Raw genomic sequence first — 12,010 nt, 5'->3', positions numbered from 1 at the left:
TTTATTTAGGTTCAACACTAATCCCGAAGGTAGAGGGAGTGTGCGATGGTGATCATATCAACCTTGGAATCATTTCCAACACACATCGTCACCTCGCTTTTAACTAGTCTCTGCAACTCCTGTTTCGAGTTACTAATCTTAGCAACTGAACCGGTATCAAATAACTAGGGGTTACTACGAACACTAGTAAAATACACATCAATAACATGTATATTAAACATACCTTTGTTCACTATGCCATCTGAGGGAGTCCTGGATTAGGGGGTGTCCAGATGGCCGGACTATGACCTTTGGCCGGACTCCCGAACTATGAAGATACAAGATTGAAGACTCCGTCCCGTGTCCGGATGGGACTTTCCTTGGCATGGAAGGCAAGCTTGGCAATACGATATGAAGATCTCCTCCCATTGTAACCGACTCTGTGTAACCCTAGCCCTCTCCGATGTCTATATAAACCGGAGAGTTTTAGTCCGTAGGAAAAAACAACAATCATACCATAGGCTAGCTTCTAGGGTTTAGCCTCTCTGATCTCGTGGTAGATCCACTCTTGTACTACCCATATCATCAATATTAATCAAGCAGGAGTAGGGTTTTACCTTCATCGAGAGGGACCGAACCTGGGTAAAAACATCGTGTCCCTTGTCTCCTGTTACGCCTAGACGCACAGTTCGGGACCCCCTACCCGAGATCCGCCGGTTTTGACACCGACATTGGTGCTTTCATTGAGAGTTCCTCTGTGTCGTCACCTTTAGGCCTGATGGCTTCTTCGATCATCAATCACGACGCGGTCCAGGGTGAGACCTTTCTCCCTGGACAGATCTTCGTATTCGGCGGCTTTGCACTGCAGGCCAACTCGCCTGGCCATCTGGAGCAGATCGAAAGCTACGCCCCTGGCCATCAGGTCAGGTTCGGAAGTTTAAACTACACGACCGACATCCGCGGGGACTTGATTTTCGACGGATTCGAGCCACGGCCGAGCATGCCGCACTGTCACGATGGGCATGATTTAGCTCTGCCGCCGGACAACGCCCAGAGCGTCGCTCAGGTGCCCGCTCCAACCATTAGCTCGGAGCCGACTGCGCTAGTCGGGGATGGACGGTTGGACGCCACCCCGGGAGCCGTAATCTCTATGGCGATAGAGCCGAATACCAGCCTAGTCCTTTGCAGGGCCCGTGACTCCAAGGTGCCGGACTCCACTCCGGACTCCGTATATTCCGCACCTCTTCCGATCGAACCCGATTGGGCTCCGATCATGGAGTTCACCGCCATGGACGTCTTTCAGCACTCGCCCTTTGGCAATATCCTGAATTCACTAAAGTCTCTCTCTTTGTCAGGAGAGCCCTGGCCGGATTACGGTCAGCATGGTTGGGATGCGGACAACGATGAAATTCGAAACCCACCCACCACCCACTTGGTAGCCACTGTCGACGATCTAACCGACATGATCGACTTCGACTCCGAAGACATCGACGGTATGGACGCCGATAAAGGAGACGAATAAGAACCAGCACCTATAGGGCACTGGAAAGCCACCTCATCATACGATGTATACATGGTGGGCACACCTAACAGAAATGACAACGAGGATCAAAAGGGCGCAACCAGGGATCGCTCCCTCGAAAAACAATCAAAGCGGCGGCGTAAGCGCAAGGCCAAGCCCCACCTCGACAAAGACCCAGCCATAGAGCAGGGTGAATCAACGGAAGACGAACATGCCATCGAGCAACCTTCCAAACAGGGCGGACAATCCAAACAACCCATCCCCGGGAAAAATAATAGTCCGGACGACCTCACGCCGGACAAATTGCTGGAACATTAGAACCTCCACCAAAGGCTCGTTGCCACTGCACGTAGCCTGAAAAAGCAGAAGCGGAGGCTCAAAATAGCGGAAGATGCACTCAGGATCAGATGGGGCAAAGTACTCAATACCGCACACAAGTACGGCAACAGCCGTCACACAAAGAGCTATCCGAAGCGGAAACTACTACCGGAATTTGATGAAGAGGCCATAAAGCCCCCACAGTCAAAAAAATAAGGAAGCCACAAGGTCGGATAGAAGACCCCATGATCGATCTCAAGCAACAAAGGGCGCCGCACTCTATACGGCGCGCGATCCGTCCAAGAATTCACATAAAAAAATGGCCCAACCAGATCCATCTATGGGCCAAGAAAGCAAGCTCCAGTGAGCAATGCAATGCAAAAAATATCCAAACATCGCGACACACCTAAATACAGGGGCGCCGCACATCCCCTATGTTTTACCGATGAGGTGTTGGATCATGAATTTCCAGCGGGATTCAAGCCCGTAAACATAAAAGCATACGACAGAACAACAGACCCTGGAGTCTGGATCGAGGATTACATCCTCCACATACACATGGCCAGAGGAGATGACCTCCACGCCATAAAATACTTACCCCTTAAGCTCAAAGGGCCAGCCCGGCATTGGCTTAAAAGCCTTCCCGAAAACACCATGGGAAGTTGGGAAGCGCTCGAGGATGCTTTCCGGGCAAATTTTCAAGGGACCTATGTCCGACCTCCGGATGCAGATGATCTGAGTCATATAACTCAGCAGCCTGGAGAGTCTGCCCGGAAACTCTGGAACAAATTCCTCACTAAAAAGAATCAGATAGTCGACTGTCCGGACGCCGAGGCCCTAGCAGCTTTCAAACATAGCGTCCGAGACGAATGGCTCGCCAGACACCTCGGCCAAGAAAATCCAAGAACAATGGCCGCATTAACAAGCCCCATGACCTGCTTTTGTGCAGGAGAGGATAGCTGGTTGGCAAGAAGCAGCACCAGCGACCCGAATACATCCGAACCCAGAGATGGGAACGGGAAACCGCACCGTAACAAAGAACCGCACCGGATCAAGGACAACAGCCCGATGAGCACGGCAGTAAACGCCGGATTCAAAAGCCCTCGGCAAAATCAGAAAAAACAGCCCCCCAAAGATGACAGGGACGAGCTATCCAACCTCAACAAAATCTTGGACAAAATATGTCAAATCCACAGTATTCTTGGGAGACCTGCAAACCATACCCACAGAGATTGTTGGGTCTTCAAGCAGTCCGGCAAACTCAACGCCGAACACAAGGGGCTCGACACACCAAGCGAGGATGACGACGCACCCCACAAGCAGAACACCGGAGAACAAAAGAAGTTCCCACAAGAAGTCAAGATAGTAAATTCACTTCAGATGACAAAAGGGAAAAACAGAACGACGCTTACGAAGACACGCGCTGTACCGCCAGCCCCAGAGGAGCACCGCCACTGGTTGTTACAACCAATCACCTTTGATCATCAGGATTACTCCAAAGGAGCCCGAAACGCAGTCTGGACTGCCTTGGTCGTGAATCCGATTATTAACGGACTCCAATTTACAAAAGTCCTTATGGACGGCGGCAGTGACTTGAACCTGTTATATCAGGACACAATCCGCAAACTAGGGGTAAACCCAGCTATAATCCGCCATGGCAACACTTCCTTTCAAGGAGTCACGCCAGGTCCAGATACCCAAAGTATGGGTTCCCTTTCGTTAGAAGTCACGTTCGGCTCACCCGACAACTTCCGAAGCGAAAAGCTAACATTCCACATCGCCCCATTCCTAAGTCGCTATCAAGCGCTACTGGGATGTGAAGTTTTCGCCCGCTTTAACGCAATACCGCATTATGCATCCCTTACACTTAAAATGCCCGGCCCACGAGGCATCATTTCATTACAGGGGAATATAAATTGACCCCCAAAGTACGGGCAAAGGTGCGGCCGCCTGGACAGCCGCCCACTAATCCAGCCCTACTATCCCGGACACGGCTCGACGAGTCCGGCGTAAACGTACGTATGCTTAATAGCCGCATAACCCCGTACAAGGGGCTCCGCGTGTTCAAGCCCGGAGACAATACGGCTCAATTCTTGCTCCAACTATATTTTTTTTATTTCAATATAGATTTCTCGCACGCTTATTTTTTTACTAAGTTCCTCTCTTTTGCAGACGAACATCATGCTACGCCCGTCCAGGATATGGCACAACGGAGACACAGGCGCAGACGTGCAGCAGGGACCCGTTTCAAGGATTCTTTCCAGATTAAGACCCTGCGTAAACCTTTTTTACTGTCTCTTGTTGACAACATCCCCCGGTTTTTGCTATAACTAAGGAGGAGGCTAGCGTCTTGGCATGTGGCCACGCCAGAATTTTTGCGCGTACCTGGACATCAGGGGCTTTTTTACCAAGGGCTCTATTTTGGCCCGTCTTCATAAAGACCGAATACCTTAGGGAGTGTTCGGCGTCGCGAGTTTGGCCCTATATGCATCAGCTCCGAATCATGTCTTTGGTCAAATGTTGGGTTTGCCCGGCTCCTGTGTTTTGCTGCCTTACGTTCCGTTATATCAGCTAACGCGGCACCAGGAGAACTACTGCGATTGTGCCCCGGTTCGTCCAGGCGAGCACCTCAGTAGAGAAAGCCGAAAACTCACTATCATGATATAGCGAGAGACTGGTCAACCACTTGATGACTTTCAGAATCTTTAGGATTCCTCCGCATTAACGAAGGGCCGCTTCCCGGTCAGGCACACTCGCGCCCCGAATTCGGGTGAGCGCGGTGCCCCTAGGGGCTATTCAGTAGCCCCACTGTCAAACTCCTATGGCTAAGTGAAAGTGATAAAGCATATAGTCCGGTTGCCTAGTTCGCCGCGCCACCACCTCCTTTATAGGACCAAGACGTTGGATTAAGTGTGAAAAGGCGCCTTTTTGCGAACACCCCCGCATTCTATGCGTGGGGGCTAAAGCCAATGACTGCCATCTTTCAGGTTATATACACATATATACATTAAACGGCCGCACAGGAGGCATCATAATTCTTGCAAGCACAAGTATAAAAAGCCTTTATATTCCATCAAAATATTCGTTTTACAAATAGTACACGCTATTCGAACACAACATCCTTCGAGCACTGCGACTCTATTAAACGAGCGCCATGAAGAACTTCCTCAAAGTAGTGCTTGGCAGGTACTCGGCTTTCATCTGAATCCCGGGATGCAACAACACTGGCCTTCATATCCGCCCAGTATGTTTTGACACGGGCAAGAGCCATCTGTGCGCCCTCTATGCATGCTGACCTCTTCATTGCATCAGCATGCGGCACCGAACCAAGGAACTGCTGCACCAAGCCAAAATAACTCTTCGGCTCCGGCTTCTCCGGACACAGACGACTCGCAACATACCTCATGGCGAGTCCGGATAACCTGTTCAGCTCCGCCCAGGCGGCCAAACGGTCGGATACCGAAAGTGGGCGTTCTGGATTGTGGAACTGCGACCAAAAAAGCTCTTCCAATCCATGGTCACCTCGGCCGCGGAAGTGTTCGGTCGTGTCCGCCGCACTAGCTGCCAAATCCAGATAAGTGTTTTCCACACTCCACTGTCGGTCTAACGAAGCATACTTGGGGTCTCCGAACTTCATCCGCAGCATATAGGGCTTTCCAGACGTGATATCTCCAGCCTGACGCAGCTCCTCCTTCATAGCTCTCATTGCAGAGCGAGTATCCTTGGCTTCGGCAGTGATCTTTTCAAGGTCCTTCTGAGCCGCCCTATCTTCTTGTTCAAGAAATTTACAGCGGTCGGTAGCATCCTTCAATTTTATGGCCATCTCGGCTATTACCCTTTTACTCTGGCAGTGAGCAGCCTGTTCGGCTTTTAGCTCTTCAGTCGCTTTAACGGCAGCCGCATCACTTCTCCTTGCTTGCTCCTTGGCTCAGGCAACTTCCACCCGAAGGTTCTCCACGGCAGCAGCACCATCTACATTAAGCACATATATATAAGGCCCGAGCATCGAGCTCCTATTACCAGGTGTCTTGGGAACATACCTTGTGCCTCGTCTAGCCGCTTATTTACAAGCGCGATGTCGGCATCTACTACGTCAAGTTGCCACTTTAGCTCGGCAGATTCATCAGTCTGGCTAGCCACCGAACGCCTCGCCACCTTCATGGAAAAGGCGACATATTATACCTGAGGTTATGATCCTCTGTGCGCCATCACTGACACACAGAGTCTCAGGGGCTACTATTTATACAGGGCGCATTTAATATGCGGCTCTACCAAAAGGTACAACTTTTTGCGTACCTCAAAGCCTGTTAGTAAACTCCTGACAGCCTCGTATAATCCGCTTTCCGCGGATGAAATCCTTCCAATCACCGTATTCATCAACATACGGTGTTCTTCTGAGATGGACGCCCTCCCAAGCAGATCCTTCAGCCCCTCCGACTGCGCACTAGAGGGTGCCGGACTAGCCTGATGACCTTTTCCAGGGTCCGGACTTGGGAAAACCCTCCGAGACGACACCTCGGGGTCGCCTGCCTCGTGAGACGGTGCAACAAGGGGAGGCATTTCGCTCTCTATCATCTCCGGACGAAGATCCCCTGAAGATGAGCTCTGCTGAGAAGGGTTGAGATCCGAACTGCAAGGTAATGCTTCGGCTATCTTCCTCAGAAATAAAACAGGAGTGTCATTCATTATGGAACCCCTCCCTTCACTTACGTCTCAGGGGAGAGCGGGTCCCCTTTAGGGGGCGATTCGGCCGGGGCGTTCTCCGGTGCCGAACCCTCTGGCGAAGATTTCTTCCCTCGTTTTGAGGCCATCACCTCCGGGTCTTTAGAGGCAGTCCTTTTCTTTCCCTGGTCGGGGGAATTTTCGATTCTTCCCTTCCTAACAGCCTCCTTCACGGAGGCGGTAGCTCCTTGGTTCCCGCCTTCGCCTTCCACCAAAAGCGCGACCTCCAGCATCCTGGTTAGCATGGGATTCGGCACGGTCTCGGGCAGGGGGGCTGGATACCTGATAAGCTTTGCCTTCACTATCCACTCCTGTTCAAAGGACAACTCTGTTAAGGGTAATTTTGTGATGAAAATATGGATGGTGTGTCCAAATAAGGGGCTACTAACCTTAGCATCCGGGCGATTGCAGCTCAGACCTGTGTCCTCGGACAAATCCGGACACCTTGCTTGTGATCCGAAGAAAAATTTGTACATGTCCACGGGGGTCGCACCCATGAAATGTTGGAGGACACGCGGTCCCACCGGATTAAATTCCCACAGGTGGAGAGGTCGACGTTTGCAGGGCAGTGTGCGGCGAATCAGCATAACTTGCGCCACTATGGTCAAATTGATATCTCTTTCTAGAAGATCTCGAATGCGGTCCTGCATCAAGGGCACGTCTTTGGGCGGCCCCCAGATAAGTCCTTCATTAGCCCATGATGCTAGCCGTGGTGGGGGACCCAAGCGAAAAGTAGGTGGTTCCACCCATGTGGTGCCCCTGGGGGCTGTGATGTAAAACCAGTCCCGTTGCCATAAGCCGAACTCCTCTTGAAAAGAGTCCTCGGGCCATGGAGCGCCGGCCATCTTGCTTATTATAGCTCCTCCGCACTCAGCGTGCTGCCCCTCGATCATCTTCGGTTCCACCTTGAAGGTTCTTAGCCACAATCCGAAGTGAGGAGTAATATGGAGGAAGGCCTCACACACGACAATGAATGATGAGATTTGGAGGATGGACTCTGGAGCTAAGTCGTGGAACTCTAGCCCATAATAAAACATAAGCCCCCTCACGAAGGGATCAATCGGGAAGCCTAGCCCCCGAAGGAAGTGAGATGCGAACACCACGCTCTCACCGGGCTGGGGAGTGGGAATGGCCTGCCCTTGAGCAGGCAGCCTATGCGACATTTTGCCGGTTAGATACCTGGCATCTCTCAGCTTTCGCACATCTTTCGTAACGGAGGAAGGCATCCACCGGCCTTAAAGGTCGGAGCCGGACATTATCGAAGGTCCGAAGCGCCTAAAAACTAGAGCTTTGGGTGTTGGAACTCGAAGCAAGGGGCGGATTCGATTGGATTGAGAAAAAGGGAGTCGAGCCTTGGTCTCTTTATAAAGGAGTTGAATACCAAGAGCCCTCCCCGTAACCGTTTGAGACTCGCTTTCAATTAGGGAGTCATACCAAATGCACAGTTGGGTTACCCATGCCCATATTGATGAGAATCCCGGAATAAGGGGACACGATCTCTGCTTTGACAAGACGTGCCAAGGAAACCGCCTCGCTAAACGCGCTGAGGTGGAACAGTAAAATGATTCAAATAAAGGCCTGGCCGTGACGTGACGACACGCTGCGGAATACGTCAGCATATTAGATTTGTGCAAATATTATTCTCTCTACGGTGGCATGTGGAACTTATTTTGTAGAGACGGACACTATCCTTTTGTTCAACATCTTCTATGAAGTATTCGGAGGAGGAACCCGTCTTGCAATGCCGAAGACAATTTGCGCGCCGGACTCGTCGTCATTGAAGCCTGGTTCAGGGGCTACTGAGGGAGTCCTGGATTAGGGGGTGTCCGGATGGCCGGACTATGACCTTTGGCCGGACTCCCGGACTATGAAGATACAAGATTGAAGACTCCGTCCCGTGTCCGGATGGGACTTTCCTTGGCGTGGAAGACAAGCTTGGCGATACGATATGAAGATCTCCTCCCATTGTAACCGACTCTGTGTAACCCTAGCCCTCTCCGATGTCTATATAAACCGGAGAGTTTTAGTCCGTAGGAAAAAACAACAATCGTACCATAGGCTAGCTTCTAGGGTTTAGCCTCTCTGATCTCGTGGTAGATCCACTCTTGTACTACCCATATCATCAATATTAATCAAGCAGGAGTAGGGTTTTACCTCCATCGAGAGGGCCCGAACCTGGGTAAAAACATCGTGTCCCTCGTCTCCTGTTACCATCCGCCTAGACGCACAGTTCGGGACCCCCTACCCGAGATCCACCGGTTTTGACACCAACACCATCCTTCTTATCCGCCAAGTATTTGGAGCAGTTCCACTTCTAGTGACCATTGCCTTTGCAGTAGAAGCACTCAGTTTCAGGCTTAGGTCCAGCTTTGGGCTTCTTCACGGGAGTGGCAACTTGATTGCCATTCTTCTTAAAGTTCCCTTTCTTTCCCTTTGCCTTTTTTCTTGAAACTACTGGTCTTGTTAACCATCAACACTTGATGCTCTTTCTTGATTTCTACCTTTGCTGATTTCAGCACAGCGAAGAGCTCGGGAATTGTTTTTGTCATCCCTTGCATATTATAGTTCATCACGAAGTTCTAGTAGCTTGGTGATAGTGACTAGAGAACTATGTCAATCACTATCTTTTCTGGAAGATTAACTCCCACTTGATTCAAGCGATTGTAGTAACCAGACATTCTAAGCATATGCTCACTGGCTGAGTCATTCTCCTCCATGTTGTAGGCAAAGTAGAGGCCTCATACCTCTCGACACGGGCATGAGTCTGAAATACCAATTTCAGCTCTTGGAACATCTCATATGCTCTGCAGTGTTCAAAACATTTTTGAAGTCCCGGTTCTAAGCCGTAAAGCATGGCGCACTAAACTATTAAGTAGTCATCATATCAAGCTTGCCAAACATTCATAACGTCTGCATCTGCTCTGCAATAGATCTGTCACCTAGCGGTGCATCAAGGACATAATTCTTCTATGCAGCAATGAGGATAATCCGCAGATCATGGACCTAGTCCGCATCATTGTTACTATCATCTTTCAATTTAGTTTTCTCTAGGAACATATCAAAAAAACAGGGGAGCTATATCACAAGCTATTGATCTGCAACATAGATATGCAAATACTATCAGGACTAAGTTCATGATAAATCAAGTTCAATTAATCAAATTACTTAAGAGCTCCCACTTAAATGGACATCGCTCAAGTCATCTAAGTGATACGTGATCCAAATCAACTAACCCATGTCCGATCATCACGTGAGATGGGGTAGTCATCAATGGTGAACATCTCTGTGTTGATCATATCTACTATATGATTCACATTCGATCTTTCGATCTCCAGTGTTCCAAGGCCATGTCTGTACATGCTAGGCTCGTCAAGTTTAACCCAAGTATTCTGCATGTGCAAAACTATCTTACACCCGTTGTATGTGAACGTAGAGGCTATCACACCCAATCATCACGTGGTGTCTCAACACGATGAACTGTAGCAACCATGCATAATCAGGGAGAACACTTTTACCTTGAAATTTAGTGAAGGGATCATCTTATAATGCTACCGCCGTACTAAGCAAAATAAGATGCAAATAATATAAACATCACATGCAATCAAAATATGTGACATGATATGGCCATCATCATCTTGTGCTTTTGATCTCCATCTCCTAAGCATCATCATGATGTCCATCATCACCGGCTCGACACCTTGATCTCCATCGTAGCGTCGTGGTCGTCTCGCCAACTATTGCTTCTACAACTATCGTTAACACATAGTGATAAAGTAAAGCAATTACATGGAGTTTGCATTTCATACAATAAAGAGACAACCATAAGGCTCCTGCCAGTTGCCGATAACTTATACAAAACATGATCATCTCATACAACAACGTATATCACATCATGTCTTGACCATATCACATCATAAACATGCCCTACAAAAACAAGTTAGATGTCCTCTACTTTGTTGTTGCAAGTTTTACGTGGGGCCGTAGATTTCACTAGTGGCTTCTCTCGAGAAAAATAGCAAATGGTGGGTAAACGAATTACTGTTGGTTAATTGATAGAACTTCAAATAATCATGATGATGTCTAGGCAATGATCATTATATCGGCATCACGTCCAAGATTAGTAGACCGACTCCTGCCTGCATCTACTACTATTACTCCACACATAGACGGCTATCCAGCATGCATCTAGTGTATTAAGTTCATGGAGAAATGGAGTAATGCAATAAGAACGATGACATGATGTAGACAAGATATATTTATGTATAAATAGACCCCATCTTGTTATCCTTAATAGCAACGATACATATATGTCGTTTCCCTTTCTGTCACAGGGATCAAGCACCGTAAGATTGAACCCATCACAAAGCACCTCTTCCCATTGCAAGATAAATAGATCGAGTTGGCCAAAAAACAAATATCGGAGAAGAGATACGAGGCTATAAGCAATCAGCATATAAGAGACCAAAGAAGACTCAAATAACTTTCATGGATAAAAAGATAGATCTGATCATAAACTCAAAGTTCATCGGATCCCAACAAACACACCGCAAAAGAGTTACATCATATGGATCTCCAAGAGACCATTGTATTGAGAATCAAAAGGGAGAGAGGAAGCCATCTAGCTACTAACTAAGGACCCGTAGGTCTACAAAGAACTACTCACGCATCATCGGAGAGGCACCAATGGACATGATGAATCCCTCTGTGATGGTGTCTAGATTCGATATGGTGGTTCTGGAACTTGCGGCAGCTGGAATTGATTTTCGTCGACTCTCCTAGGGTTTCTGGAATATTGGGGTATTTATAGAGCAAAGAGGCGTTTCAGGGGGCACCTGAGGTGGGCACGACCCACCTTGGCATGCCTGGCCCTCCAGGCGCGCCCTGATAGGTTGTGCTCTCCTTGGAGCACCCCCAGGTGCTTCTCCGGCCCACTGGATGTCTTCTGGCCCAAAAAATTCCACAAAAAGTTTTGCTGCGTTTGGAATCCGTTTGGTATTGATTTCCTGCGATGTAAAAAACATGCAGAAAACAACAACTGGCACTTGGCATTATGTCAATAGGTTAGTACCAAAAAATGATATAAAATGACTATAAAATGATTGTAAAACATCCAAGAATGATAATATAACAGCATGGAACAATAAAAAATTATAGATACGTTGGAGACGTATCAACATCCACAAGCTTAATTCTTGCTCGTCCTCTAGTAGGTAAATGATAAAAACAGAATTTTTGATGTGGAATGCTGCCTAACATGCCATCTCATATTGTTTTCTTTGTAGCATGGTCATTTGGACTTTTATATGGCTCAAAGCAATAGTCTAGTTTTGACATGAGACTTAAATACTCAAGCATATCAACAAGCAACCATGTCTTTCAGAATATCAATGCTAAAATAAGCTATCCCTAGCCCATCACTCTCAATCCATTCATGAAACACACTCGAATATTAGCTACACCCAATGCTCA

Source organism: Triticum dicoccoides, chromosome 1B (genome assembly GCF_002162155.2).
Source record: "Triticum dicoccoides isolate Atlit2015 ecotype Zavitan chromosome 1B, WEW_v2.0, whole genome shotgun sequence".
NCBI classification, from domain to species: Eukaryota; Viridiplantae; Streptophyta; class Magnoliopsida; order Poales; family Poaceae; genus Triticum; species Triticum dicoccoides.
Note: the sequence above shows the minus strand (reverse complement) of the source record.